Source organism: Onychomys torridus, chromosome 9 (genome assembly GCF_903995425.1).
Source record: "Onychomys torridus chromosome 9, mOncTor1.1, whole genome shotgun sequence".
Classification (NCBI taxonomy): Eukaryota; Metazoa; Chordata; class Mammalia; order Rodentia; family Cricetidae; genus Onychomys; species Onychomys torridus.
Window position 1 is genome coordinate 38,299,284 of NC_050451.1, and position 15,051 is coordinate 38,314,334.

The following is a 15,051-nucleotide window of genomic DNA, read 5'->3' on the forward strand; positions in this document are numbered from 1 at the left end:
ATGCATTGCCTTCATTTTCCTTCATGTATTTCCACTGATTATCACATGGACTTGTTATCCACATATTCACATGTTTTGATACTGCAGTCAAATCTCAGAGAATTATGTGAGAAGTGACATTACAAGTTCTTGAAGGAAAGTTAATAATCCAAGTAAATAATTCGGAGACTGGGTGGGCTTGGTACATGTGGGGAGGGGTTCAGTAACTGACTCCAGGGCAGAGCTTTCAGTGAAAACCTACTCTGGTAGGTGAAGCAGGGAGGGCCATGGTCATGGTCATTCAAAGGCAGGAAAGAGGGCAAAGGTAAGTTATTTAATGAGTACAGGAAGCTCTGCCCACTGTGAAAATGATGTGGGTTGATAATTGGCTCAAAAGAGTGAGAGACAAGAGAGAATTTAGGGGAAATAGGTCAGAAATTGCTACACTAACTCAAACAAGATAGGTTGATCTGAGGCAAGGTAGAAGAAGGACAAATCCCTGGTATTTGCAAAAGAATAATCCACTATACCAGACTGAATGATGAGGATGAAAAGGTCCAGGAAACCTGAGAGATGAAGCCTGGTATGGTTGTGACAGTCGAAGAGGAAAGACATTGGAAGGAATGACAGGTTCTTCTGCAACATGTGGCATTTGAGGTGATGGTAGAGTATGCAATCTGACAAAAGACAAATAATTTAAAGAAAGATGTATGCCAAGCACAAAGTTGGAATTCAACTTGAGAAGGGCAGGCTGAGACTGAGTGCCCATGTTGTAACGTAACTTCATGACATCTGAAATTTCCCATAGGCATAAGTAAAGTGATCTTAGGACCTGGAAATAAGAGGAGACACCATTCTGTGCTGTGGGGTATCTGTGATGCTGTGGAAAGAAGCAGCTGATTGGCTTATTTTTCAGTGTATCACCTCTGCATTACATCAGCATCAGGATGTGGACTGTAGCTGATAAGTCTTAGGCCTCCTGAAGGTCTCTCTGCTGATGCAGCAAACCAAATCAGACCGAATTGGGAAGCCCAGGTTTAATGGATAAAGTGCTTCCAGGCGATTCCCCGGCTACAGAGAGGAGACTGGGATGAAACCAGAAGAACCACATGTCTGTTTTTGGGCATGCTGCTTATATACCCTGTGTGAGTGATCTTTTGCCTCTCTGAGGGAGGAGCTGTGTTTTGCAGGCTTTGAAGGGGTGGGTTTGGGAAGGAGCTGTGTTTGGTGGGCTTTGAAGGGGTGGGTTTGGGAAGGAGCTGTGTTTGGTGGGCTTTGAAGGGGTGGGTTTGGGAAGGAGCTATGTTTGGTAGGCTCTGAAGGGCAGGTCCAGGGAATCAGATGGGAAGGGGAGCTAAAGTGGATCTTCCACCAGACTCCTTCCAAACTGTAGCCAGGAGTTTCACTGGTCCCACCCGGCCCTGTGGTCCTGCCGCCGCTTATAAAATAATCACTGAGAGGCTTAATATTAATTACAAACTGTATGGCCTATGGCTTCAGCTTTTGGCTAGCTAACTCATTCATCTTAGATTAACCCATTCCTATTAATCTATATGGTGCCACATGGCCGAGGCGTTACCAGTCTGCTGGCGTCTTATTGCTCCTTCAGCAGTGGCTGGTGTCTCCCCCGACTCCGCCCTTCTTCTCTCTGAATCTCTGCTTGGATTTCCCACCTGGCTGTAAGCTTTCTTGCCAGAGGCCAAAACAGCTTTATTTATTATCCGATGAGAGCCACACATATTCACAGCATACAGAAAGACATCCCACAGCAGTGAATCCCACAGTTAAGAGCAGAGGGCGTTTCCAGGGTCCTCAGAGCTTCAGGTATATTCTAGAATACAAAAGGTTGATGAAATAGTTGGGCCAGATAATTTGAGTTGACTCTATGATATAAAGAAGAATAATTATTCTAATCACAGCTATCTTCTGGGAAATCCTTTTGACTAGCTGAACACCTTGAATTTGAGTTATACAAGGCTGAGATTGGGGCTTTAGGATTTGACGGGCAGAGAAGAATTCAGACTTGGGCTTTGGATTGGGGAAGATGGAACTGTGTGATCTGGGCTGAAATGCATCAGAAATATCTCTATAGAGAATGGACAGTATGGCCCTTTGTGGAGAGCCAACCCAGAATGCTAATGTTCAAAATTACTGAAATCTTATGTTAGGGTCACTTCCTCTCTGGAACAGATAACATTTCTTAAGATATGGCTAAAAAAATGAATGAACCATACAAGAGAAAATTTGGTAAATTTGACTCACAGACATCAAAAAATAGCATTGGGGGTTGGGCAGTGGTGGCTCACACCTTTAATCCTAGCACTTGGGAGGCAGAGGCAGGTGGATTTCTGTGAGTTTGAGGCCAGCCTGGTCTACATAGGGAGATCCAGGAAAGGTGCAAAGCTACACAGAGAAAAACCAAAAAAAAAAAAAAAAAAAATAGCATTGGGACCAGCGAGGTGGCTCAGCAAGGCAAGTCTCAGGACCTGAGTTCAAATCTCCAGAACCCATATGTAGGTGAAAGGAGCAGCATGACTCCATCTGATCATCCCCTACTCCTATCCCACCCCCCCCATATATATCACATGTGCCCCATCACAGACACAGTGATAATAATTAATTTTAAAGTAAATTTAAAAGACAGCATTGAAGAAATGAACAGACAAAGTCAGAGTCAGAAGAAATGGTTGTGGAGCATCTCTCTGATAGAGAACTTCTTTTATCTGGAATAGATAAAGAGAAAATGTTTGCAGAGCATCTATCTGAGAGAGAAATTTTTATCTAGTATAGATAAAAACCTCTCAGTTCAACAGCAAGGAGACAACACACACACACACACACACACACACACACACACACACACACACACACGCACGCATGCACACGCGCACGCACACGCGCACGCATGCGCACAAGCTGGAGATTCGAACACACCCCAGCCAAGAGAAGTATGAATGTCCACTAAGTACCTGCAGAGATGCTCTGTGAAACACATTGTAAGGGAAACATATGCTGCAACCACAGTGGGACGCTGCTGCACATCTGGAACAGCTTCCTTCAAAAGACTGTCAACACCAAGCACTGATGCAGTAGACAGTAACTACCTTCTTAAACGTTGCCTGTGGGACTCTAAAACAGTCCAATGAGACTGCCTCTGAGATATGCAGCCTTATGTAAATGTAGTTCACATCAGGGTTAACGTGTTATGGGATAAAAGACCACTTTTGAGTTAGTGAGAAGAACCAGAAATTGGATTATTTCATCGGGGAGTGGCGCCTTGAGCCAGGAGTGAAAATCAGAATGCAGAATGAGGTTCTTCCATGCCCCCTGCCCCCGTCACCCTCCATTACTACTTCCTTAGCATTCCAGAAATCTCAGCATAGGGCCATTAGGACTCCATAAGATCCAGTAAGTGTATAAGCTAGACTTGTCTAGGTCCCAAGGGGATGAGGAGATTCTAGCCACCATATGGACTGAGTTAAGAAGCTCCACCCAGGCAGTTCTGATATGGCTCCCTGAATTTGGATAAGCGTTTGAAAACTTCATCTCCAAGGACCTTAAAGATTTTTGTTTTTGTTTTTGTTTTTGTTTTTGTTTTCAGTCACTTCTCAGCAACCATTACTCAGTTCTCACAGTGGTGATGTCAAACTCTGCTTAGCATGCTAAATTCTCAGGTTTCTGCTCTGTGAAGACTTACACACCAATCTTCTCTCCCATCTCCTTCCTTCCCTACCTCCTGTTCTCTTCCATCTCTGCTGTGCTCCCTTCCTCTTATTTCCTGATTCTCTATACCTTTTTTGTTTATTTGTTTACCTTTATTAACCTAAATACTACTTTAAGGAATGGCCCTGGTAAAATATAGTCACCATCTATTCAAGAATCAAAATTAACCCCAGGTTTGATCCTTAGCAATGTGGGGGGGCACACACACCCCCCCACATGTGCGCACAATGGCTTATTGGATAACGGCACTTGCTGTTAAGCTTGATAACCTGAGTTCAATTCCTTGGACCAACATGGCAGAGAGGCAACTGATTCCCTACAAGTTGTTCTCTGATCACCATAAGCATGTTATGGTGCATACACACACACACACACACACACACACACACACACACACACAAATTAAAAATTATTGTGAGGGCTGGGACTATAATTCAGTGGTTCAGTGATTGTCTAGCTTTGTACAAGGCTATGTGTTTGAAAAAAAAATGAAATCTGAACATTCAGGCATAGTGTGGTCCCTACCTGAAATCCCAGCACTTGGTAGTTTGAGTCAGGATGATTATGAATTTAGGACAAGCCTGGGCAACAAAGGACTATGCTATATAAATAATAATAACAACAATAATTAAGGTAAGAATGATTCTACCACATTGGGCATTGTTTTATTTAACAATCTCATGCATACAAAACAGCTGAACCTCAGACAATGTGTTGCAATGGCAGGGTCATGAGGATGGCTTGCATTCAGACATGATTGAATTGTCACCTAAAGTATAATAAACACCAATCAAAAAGGTCTGGTTAATTTATGAATGAACGCCTTGAATCAATGCGCACAAAGAGCACAGCTGTCCTCATATTGTTCTCCCGGAGCTACTTCAAGTTTGTGGTACTGAGTAGTAAACACCAGCCAGGAATAGTCCAGCAAGCAGGCACAGTGCTGTGCTGGGGGACAACAAGGGAACAGTGGGTGCTCAGTGTCATTTTTATGTTTCTTTTGTTGGGATTGGTTTGAAGTCAAAAGATGATAAGACTGAAAAGCCATAATCAACTTTGGGACAGACATTAAAAACGGTCCGCAGCTCCCTAGAGAGAGAGAAATGGACAGCTTCCAAGGCAGAGAGTGGCTGTGGTGGCAGAGAAAGCTTTGCCTCTCAGTTTTCCCTCTGCATCTGAGGGCTCCCAGAGCAGCTTACAATTAGGGAGAGAAAAACCTTTGAGAACTTATTCTAAAGGGGGTTATTTTGGGGAAAGTGTAATTGAAAGAAATCATGGCCAGTTGGTTTAGAATTTGCTCATGTAAAATGCATGCCTTCCACAATGCACAAAGGGTTCCTGTTGTAAGCCCCCCTTGTACCAGCGAGGAGAACTGGTCTACTGGCAAATTTATCGAGGGATTTCTCAGCTTAAGGACTATTTGTCTGTGAAATCTTTTGCAGATGGTAAAGTTATTTTAGTTCACCGCGATGTCCTCCACATTTGTAAAACAGAAAGAAAGAAAACCCTAGACCGGTGGGTTGGTGATGCTATGAACTAATTACACACTGTCCAGATAGTTTGGAAGGAAGACATAAAATCCAGTGGATGTCAACAACCCTTATTTTAAAATAAAATAAAGAATATACCCCAAATATATCTCAAATAATCCAATGCTGCAAGGCATCAAGAAAGAAAAAAAGGAAGGGAAAGAAGGGAGAGAGGGAGGGAGGGAGAGAAGGAGGGAGTGGGGAGGGAAGAGGGCACTTCTCATTTCAAAAGGAGAAGGTTTGCAGGAAAATGGGACCCATTCATCTGACACCTGCAGCACCAACCTTCACACACACATCACTGACCCTGAATAAGATGCCAGCTGTGGGCCATATGTGCTGTTGACACACACACACACACACACACACACACACACACAAGCCATTCTGAAACCTCAGGTTGCTGTCTCATCATCAGGAAATCACTGACCTGGAGAGTCCAGGGTGTCATTTGCCTTAAGAGACTCCAAGAACCATGGAAGGAGAGGTAAGCTCCAGCCCACGATGCTGAATCAAGAAGGAAAAGCAGAGGACCTTCTCACCAGGGACTGTCGGCTCGCAGCGCCATGGATGACAGTGACACAGAGCACATGGCTTAAGTGCTCATTTCACTTCAGAGACAGCTCCTAGAGGTCAGGGTCCATACCTTTGTCCCTACAGGGAATGAAAATGATAACAAGAATTAAAGGAAGCTTGACTTTGGGAGGCCAAGTGGCATGGTGCCCACTGTGGAACAGTTCTCACCTCTGCTATTCTGTATGTGGGTGGGGGCCATGGAGTATCAGCTGTTGGACTGCTTCCCATTTCCAGAATCTCTGTCCATTCTGCATGGTGCACTGCTCCTCCTTATCCCCACCCCTAAATGGCGAGGCTGAGAAAGGCAGCTCCTCTGTGAATTATCCAGAGAAGTAAATAAATGAACTCCTGTTCCTCCAATCACAGAGGCCCTTCTCTGCAGCAAAAGCCCAGAGATCTGGAGAGCCATGTGCAGATGGGATGGGAGGGGCGGGTGTGGGAGCAGAAGTGAGCCCATCAGCATGGGAGACACAGGAGGCACTTCTCTGTTTACCAGGGAATTTCTCTGTGGTCTTATCTTGGCAACCCTGCTGTGCTCCATTCACTATCAAAAGAAAGTTGGGAAGCAGAGGGCTAAAGAAGACGCTGAAGTTATTGGACACAACCAAGAGTCTAAGAGATTTCAGCCAATAAGAAGGACAGGGAGAGGGCCATGATTTACATTGTCCTCGGCCCCATGGGAGAATCTGGTCTATGTATTTATTTCCATATGGCTAGCACCCCAGCCTGGAGATGGATGAATCTAACAGTAGTGTCTTGGAAGATGGACCATCATAAAGTTAACTGAAATAAACCCTCTCCCCTCTAACCTGAGTTTGTAATTACAAGCCGAGGGAGCAGACTTACTGTCCATTTGGTAGTCACAAAGGTAAATGGACTGTCATGGTGTACCGTGGGACACAAAGGCTACCATCTATTACATATAAGAAACAAATGCATTAACACCAGACACCTCCTGGAAGGGAGTGAAGGCTGGCAGCTGGTAAGAACTGTCCTGAGGTCCCAGGGCGAGATCTCAGATGTGCCAAGAACAGCCTGGAGCAGCTCAGTTTTTTGTCTGTCGATGGCCCATCACTCCTTCTAGACCTAGCCCCACCCCACTAGCAAAACCACCTTCAGCTCTAATGAAGTGCCATATGCTGTTTTAGGAGCTCACTGAGCCCTTTTGCTCAGACTTGGAGACTTACCTTTCTACTAATCGTTTTAGTGGCATTGTCTTAATGACCAGGTCCATCTCACTCATTTGATAAACACCATTTCCCAGGTGCTTGGTTAAAGTTTCTGAATAGTAATATCCTAGGTCAAAACAGGATAACTAGTGTCTTAACCCTTGACCCAAAGCAGGTTTTCTTTCAAGAAAGCAGCTAGTGGGTGGGTGGAGAGATAGCTTACAATTAAGAGCATGTACTGTTTCTTCTAGGAGACCTGAGTCTGGTTCCCAGCATCCATGTGGGGCAGCTCACAACCACCTGCTACTTTAGTTTCAAGGGCTGTCATGTCCTCTTCTGGCCTCCACAAACGCTGTGTTCAAGTGTTCAAATTTATACATAGACACATGTATGCATAATTAAAAATAAAGAGAAAATTTTTTGGAAAAAATAATTAGATTTTTTAAAAAATCCTGGAGGATGTGGAGTCAAACATGTTCTTCATAGTAACAAAACAAAATCAAATAAAAGTTTGAGAATTCTTATTTTTTAATTTATTCAACTTAGCATTCAAGGATTATCCAGTAGTCCTTACCACAATGGCTTTTTGTTTGTTTGTTTGTTTTGTTTTGTTTTGTTTTTGTTTTTGTTTTGTAGGACTTCTTTTTTCTGTTTTTTTTTTTTTTTCTGAAAAGTTTGTGCAAATCTAAGAAAGTCTAGTAGGAAAAGTGGAATTAGCTGAGGTTCTGAGTTAATTCCTTTATGTACTTCTTGCCCATGTCTTACATTAATAACACGCTGCAGATGACCAAAATTATAGTACAGGCTACACCCATGTTTTCAGATAAATTTTGTTATTATGTATTGACATTTTAAAAACTAGAAACAAAAGGAAAACAGATACAAAATACCAATGTTTCTTAGATGCAGTAAAAGTAATTGTTTATCAAGTGCCTGCCTCTGTCCTGGGTATTGGTTGTTAATATTGATATTTCTGTGGATAGCTTAAAAAAAAATCTGAAAATGACTATGACCCATCGTCCCTTCTTAAACAGTAAATGATACACAAGAAAGGTAATATTTCAAAAGTTTGGCAGCTTTTGGGCTGGATATAGAAACCAGAACACTGCTAGTGCTTCTTAGAACAGAAGTTTATTCTTATCATCTTCAGCATTTTAGCATGAAAGGAAGTTTCAAATAGATTAGCATATTATTTATAGACACGCTGAGGACATTAGCCAGCCATGGACAGGAAATTAGCAGAAATGAAGACATCCCATCACCAGAACAATGGACATGTCTTCCATGGAGCTGCTCAGCACTGGATAGTGTGGCTGTTCTGCTGCTTGAGAACTCCTGTGAGACCCTGAAGACACTCACTGACACTGCCAGCTTAGCTGCTGGAACAAAAGGGTTCTCCTTTGTTTCTGCCCTCTATTATTAGTCCCAGACCTAGGATCCAGGATAGCTGCTTCTGGTTAGCCAAGCGCAGGTGTGGGCCCATGACTATAGCTGCAAGAGAGGCAGGGAAAATCATCTACTCACTTTGTGTTCTATAGCAAGAAGAGATCTCCAGCTTCTGTTCGGATTAGTGCAATTAAGACTTCTCTAAACACTGGAAAAGTAGTTCAGTTCACCATGGCCACGCTAGATTATCCTCGTATGATAGCTACATCATAGTGCAGTAGCAAAGGCTCAGAGAAGGAGGGTGACAACGAAAGGCTGAAGGGACGAATCTGAGAAGTGAGGAGGAGAAATAGATGTGGTGATGGATTGATTGTGTGTGTATATATATAATATATATGATTAAAGACAGGCAGTGGAGAAGCTGACTCTGGGCTTCTGTCTTGAAATTGATGAGAAGCAAGTGCCATTGACAGATACAAGAACTGAGAGAAAAGGGAATTTTAAAAGATCCTAGAGTCATATTAGTAGCAGCAGACAGCTTCATTATTTTCACCTATCTACTTCAGTTGGGCTCAGTCTTTGAGTTCATCTGTAATGACTATATAATGACATCTCTAATGTCTATTATTGGCTTGAGTGGCTCTTCAGAATATCTTCAGTGTCACTGGTGGTCTGATAGTCTTGACAGTTCAAAACTTGCTGAGTCAGTATTCCCAGGTACCCCTGTAGCCTAAACCCTAAGTCTTTTTTATCTTTAATTGTATATGCATTTTAAAGACAAGTTAAAATGAATTTTAAAGAATGTTTATTTCTCTCAAAATTGTAATAGAACCCACAAGAATCAAAATTCTGATGACCTGGGTTCAATCCCCAGCACACGCAGACACATGAATCACAGTTCCCATTGGCCAAGTTAAAAGTCACTAAGTGTCTAGCTGCCTACATTGCTCTTCTTATGATGTGTGGTTCTTTCTTTGTCATTGCTTGGATGCCCTTTGCTCTCCTCATTTGAGATTGGAACTAGAAACTCATCACTATTGATTGACAAGGTGGATACATCTTATGCCTGACTGTAGGTCTGCTCTACTCCAAACTTTGCAATTATGAACGCAGAATGGGGACCAGAGAGATGCCTCATCAGATAAAGGTGCCTGATGCCAAGCTTAATGATCCAAGTTCAGTACCTTGGGAGCCACAAGGTGGAAGAAAAGAAGCGACTCCTGTAAGTTTGTAAGTTGTACTCTGACCTACAAAACACACACACACACACACACACACACACACACACACACACACACTGAGAGAGAGAGAGAGAGAGAGAGAGAGAGAGAGAGAGAGAGAGAGAGAGAGAGAGTCCACACTTGGGCACATGTACTCATACATAAAAAATAAATATGATTTAAAAATTAAAAGTAATAAATAAATAGAAAGTGGAGTGGGTTGAATATTAAAAGCAGATGAAAAACCAAGACCAGAGAAAGTTTCTAACCAGTTCTAACTCACTTGCCGCCAGTTCCCATCTAGAAGAACAGACTCAGACTCAGACCACCAAATATCACGTTACATTCTTTCCCTGGTAGGTAGCCTCTCTCCTAATGTCTTCTTTTCCTTATATTTCATAAAAGTTCCCTTATATCTCAAGAAAAGTGCAAATAAGGGATTGAGCTTTAATGGGGAATTAGGAGTCAAGACACTGGTGGTGAAGAAAATTCTTTGAAGTTCTGGAATAATATAAAAGGAGTCAGAAAATACATGATGATGGGTTTTAAATGAGTTCAAATCATTATTTTTGTGATTTAAACAACCAACAAGTCACTTCAGACTCATTTTCAGCCCCCACCCAGTGCTTACTGTTTCTTACTGCCAACAGACATTGGTAACTGGAGCTCACATTCACCTACACAAATCAAAGGAAAATGAAGGCGAGGTTGAGGGTAAAGCCAGCTGCCTTTTGTTTGATTCAAAAGTCAGAAAGGTATACTGCACTAGAGGACACTTAGGATGGCTACAGGTCATCCTAAGGTCAACCTCACTGGAATTACCTGAGTAATTCCTTTCCCCTAGGAAGCTTCCCCTAGACCCCTCGCACCCTCCCAGGCCACAGCCCTTTATCTCATTAATTCCTACCCATCCACTTCTCAGATGCCATTACCTCAGGTTATGACTGACAGGGCCAGCTGTCACCTTTGCCCTTCTTTTTATAATACTCAAAGTTGCACCTAGAGACCTAATCCCCCCAAGAACAGGAAGATGATTTTGGGTGGGGTGGACTTCCCCATACCCTGCTCTATGCTTCGTGTTTAGAAGTTGCTCTGTAACTGCTTCCTTAATTGACAGTTCTCCTTCATCAGAGGCCCTGGGTTCCCGCTCTAACCTTACTCCTAACCAGCCCTGTGGCCTTGACTGGTTCACCTTGTTAATCTTGATTTCCTTTATCTGTAAAGGGAGGACTTGGAACAAGCTAAAACCTTAGGGACTTCTGTCCTGTTACGGTCCTGAAATGTTAGGCACCAAATTGTTTTGGTGGGTTTTGTTTATTTGTTTGTCTTGTAAACTAAGTAAATTAATATTGAAGTTTGTTTTTTTTTTTTGAGAGTAACTACTGTAGAGTCTTGATGACAAATGAGGGGACAATACCTCCTCATCAGTTCAAACATGATTATCAAGACAATCCAACCTGATTGCTTTGAGCTAGGGGAGGATGCTAATACTGAGATAGTTGGGTGCTTCCAAATTATATCTGTCCAGAGGAAACACAAATTGCTGAAAATAATGATGAGGTGGGGGTGGGCACTGATCAAAATGAACCACAAAGCTGTTTTAGGACCAACTAGTGGGAACATTAAATGAGAAACATTGGTGTGTACACACATGTAGCATGCCTCTGCCTTGCATGAGTAGACAGTGAAGTTTCTGAGGGAAACATGTACACTGGAGTGCTTTGTAACTTTAGGCTGTCACCTAACAAAATTCTGAAAATCTCTATCAACTCATTTTTATCTCTGCATACTTCTTTGCATCACTTACTACATCCTGGACCCTTGAAAGCAGGTTTTGGAAATGAAGAAGACTGAACTCCACCCCAACAATAAATGTTAGTATTCTGACCAGCCCCTTGGAGACCAGCCCAGCATCTTGATATCATCTTATGTTAAGGCCCTCTTAAGAGGAAAAAAAAAACCCCTCCCTCTTCCCCTTCTCACCAGAGGTAGTGTTCACCTCTCTCTCTCTCTCTCTCTCTCTCCCTCCATTCCCTCTACCGTCCCCCCAAAAATAAACTTGCCATGTGGACAACACATCTGCTGTGTGAGTAACTTTCCCTTCCTGTGCCCACATGATGTGTCTCACCCGACACAGGGCACCTCAGTCCAAAACCTGTCAAGGCCTCCCCTGCACCATACACATTGGAATCATGACTCAAATATGTCCTTGTGGCAGCCCCTCACACACCAGGATCCTGGACCTAGTCTACCCACAACATGCTCCAGCTCACCAGATCATCACCACCTACCTCATCCACCAGTGGCCATAGGTGAAAGTTTCCATTGGGTAGTTACACCCCCTCCAGAGCTACCCACAGCTCCTTTAGGCCTTTTGGCTTTTGGGACATGATCCCTGACCTTTTCCTATGGATGAGATTCCTTCTCAGAGCTCAGTTTTCATTCTTGCCCCCTCAAAAATCCTAGTACTAGGTGCCAAGACTCCTGCTTAGCCAGGCTAAGCTATGCTGACCCTGTTGAGTGTGGCAATGGCCCTCTTCGACAGCTTGGTCCTCATTCTGTGTCCCCTCTATCCCTGGGGATGCCCATGGCTATGGACTGTAGTGACTCCTTTCCTCTCTCTCATCCATGGGAACCGTGATTCTGGGGGGGGGGGCATGTATGACTTCTGTGAGTGATCAGGGCCTGCCCCCATTTTGACGTGGTCTTTCACTCTTTTCCTTTCTTCCCTCAAACGTCTTCCACTAACTCTGCTGCATGTGGTCTGTCTGCTTGGTAGTGTACCTTGGCAGGGCCCGCCAAAAGGTACCCACATAATTGTCTTCACCCCTGGCAGATCTGTGCCCTCCTGCCTGTAACAAGCCTGCTTTCCCTTTCATTGGCAGCTTTTCCTTCCATTCAATACCGCCACTCAGGTCTCTGGCAGAGCTACCTGCCTCTGACCTCCCATTATGTGGTCAGGCTGATGCCATCTTGACTAAGGTCGAAAACAGAGAGGTCATATGGCTCCATCTCCATATTTGATAAGGGCAGCAAAAAGTTACTTCCTATCTGTGGCTCATGCATGGGCAGAGCTCCCAGTGCTTGGGCCATCTGTGCTGGGGGAGGTCAGGAAATCTGCACTGACCATTGTTTTCCGGGGTGGAGGACTTGAGCCTCTGGTTATGGCCTGGTGTTACTCTGCTGCCACTCTCAAGCTCATATGGGTGGGGCCTGGAGACCTGTCCTATCCCTCCCCGAGTTCTAGGGCGCTAGGGCATCAACGGTGCCATATGCTGGCAATATGGCCGACTTGCCAGCTCATTGTATAGATTTAAATAAAAAAATCAAGCCTTACTTTGCCTAAAGCCACTATGTCTCTTGACATAAATGATTTAAATGTTTCAGATTTATTGCCCTTTCTATGATATTGTTATATTAAGATTTTTTAAATTTCAAATTTTAACATTAATAGAGTTATGGTACAGTTTGGGTCACAAACCCAGGACTTTGGATTTTTTTTCAAAAGAACTCCAGATAAATGAGTTTTTCTCACCTGTCTATTCCTGAGGATGGTATTTTACTCTCTCCTGGTCTCCATTTCCCAATCACTAAGACCATGAGCCTAAACATTCCAAATAAGTTCATAAATTTTAACTCTTGTCTCTAGTCTGTATCTGTTTCAGTGGGCTACCATTCGGCTGATTGACACATCCAGGCATCAGCTACTGACTTTAATCTGTGACACCTGGACTTTCTGAAAGCTGATATGGACCAAGCCAGCTGATATGTATGCTCCTTGTTCCGGGCCAGATCAAATCAGATACTTCTGGTTATTGCCCCATTGCCTAAAATCCCTCCTTACCTTTGACTAGCTGTTCAACCTTCCTGGGCTCTGATTATCTACGCCCCATTTCAGCTTGAAGCAGTTACAGAAGAGAATACATCATCTTGTGCTCCTCATTCCCAAAGGCTAAGTTAAAGGTAAAACCCTTAACATAGGGGATAAATTGGCTACCTAGTGCCCATTGATATACCAGGAAACTGGACCCAACCTTGTCAATGAATAGATTTATTAACTAAAATGGTTCTGCAATGGGATAAGACACTTGACTTTCTTTGTGCAGAACTAAAGAGGTATTATATGACCTTAACAAATTATTATTTCTATATAAATCATTCGGGATTATAATCTGGCTGAACTACAGGGCCTTAAAATGGTAATAGATGCAGATGTTGCTGCCAATGGCTTAAAAATGTCTCTCCTTACTCAAGATCTATTCAGGCTTAACAATGTAAGCCTCCTTGTTCTTGCTAAATTTATCTGTTCAGATTAACAAAAGCTAACTTAAGTATTTACACCTCCAGAGACTTTAAATAAATGATTTCATATGTTTGATAAATAAGATACTTGATAAATAAGATGTATATCCTATGGTGGAGTTTCTAGTCCCTTGGCAGGGTCCTTTTCTCAGAGTTAGGCCATACGCTGACTCACAAGCCCCTTTTCTCCTGTTCCCATTCAGCCCTGGGATCTTTCCCCTGTCACTCTTCTTTGCCTTCTCAGGAGACAGTAAGTCCTAGCCTTGTGGAAGCTGCTAAGATTTTGGAGAGTTAGGGAATACTAGCTGATAGTCAGCCATTCACACTTAATAGACAGGTAGTCCTCAAATTCTCAGAGATCTGTAGAATATGGCATTTAAAATGTTTATCACAAAGCTTATTTTATCAGACGGAGACTACCAGATCCTAGCAGTGACCCCAGGTCTCCAAAGATGTTATGAGGCACCATGATGTCTCCACCTAGATGATGGCAATGCTGACCTCTGGGCAAGATGCCAGACACCTGCCAATGTGACACCTGCTGCCAGGACACGGCCCAGACTGTGGACAAACAGCAGGATATTGGGGAACTGGTTGCACCCCTCTGGCCTAGACAAAGTAAGATCAATCTTCCCAATGTCCCTCTTCTATAGGAAAAACTCCCACCGTATTGGACTGTTGGCCGAAGATTGATGCTGTTCTGATACTTCTGCCTCCAATGATGTGGAGACCTGGATAAGTGCTGGTCCCTGCTATTTTTAATAGATTTGAAAGCTGCTTGGTCTGCACTCAGATATGATTTATCTTTCTCAGATTGCTGATTCCATTTGATGACCAGGCTTTGCTTCAGCTGCCTTCTGGATTCTCTACGTAAAATTCACAGGTCTCTCTCTCCTAGGGCTACTACTAGGTTTAGGCACAATTTACCTTGTTACCAGATCAGGTAAACTCACAGAACAGATTTCAATGTAACTTTTTACTATTGACTGCTCTCAGTATCTCCTGGAGAACTGGATAAAAGAAACAGCTTTAAGGTTTGTTTATATGAAGATAGGAAAGCTGTCTCACTTCTTTCTGTTCACTTACATATCCTTGGCAGATCTGGTGGTATTTAGGGAAGCCTCCCTCCTCCTCCACGCACTCAACCTCTTCCCATCAGTACATTTC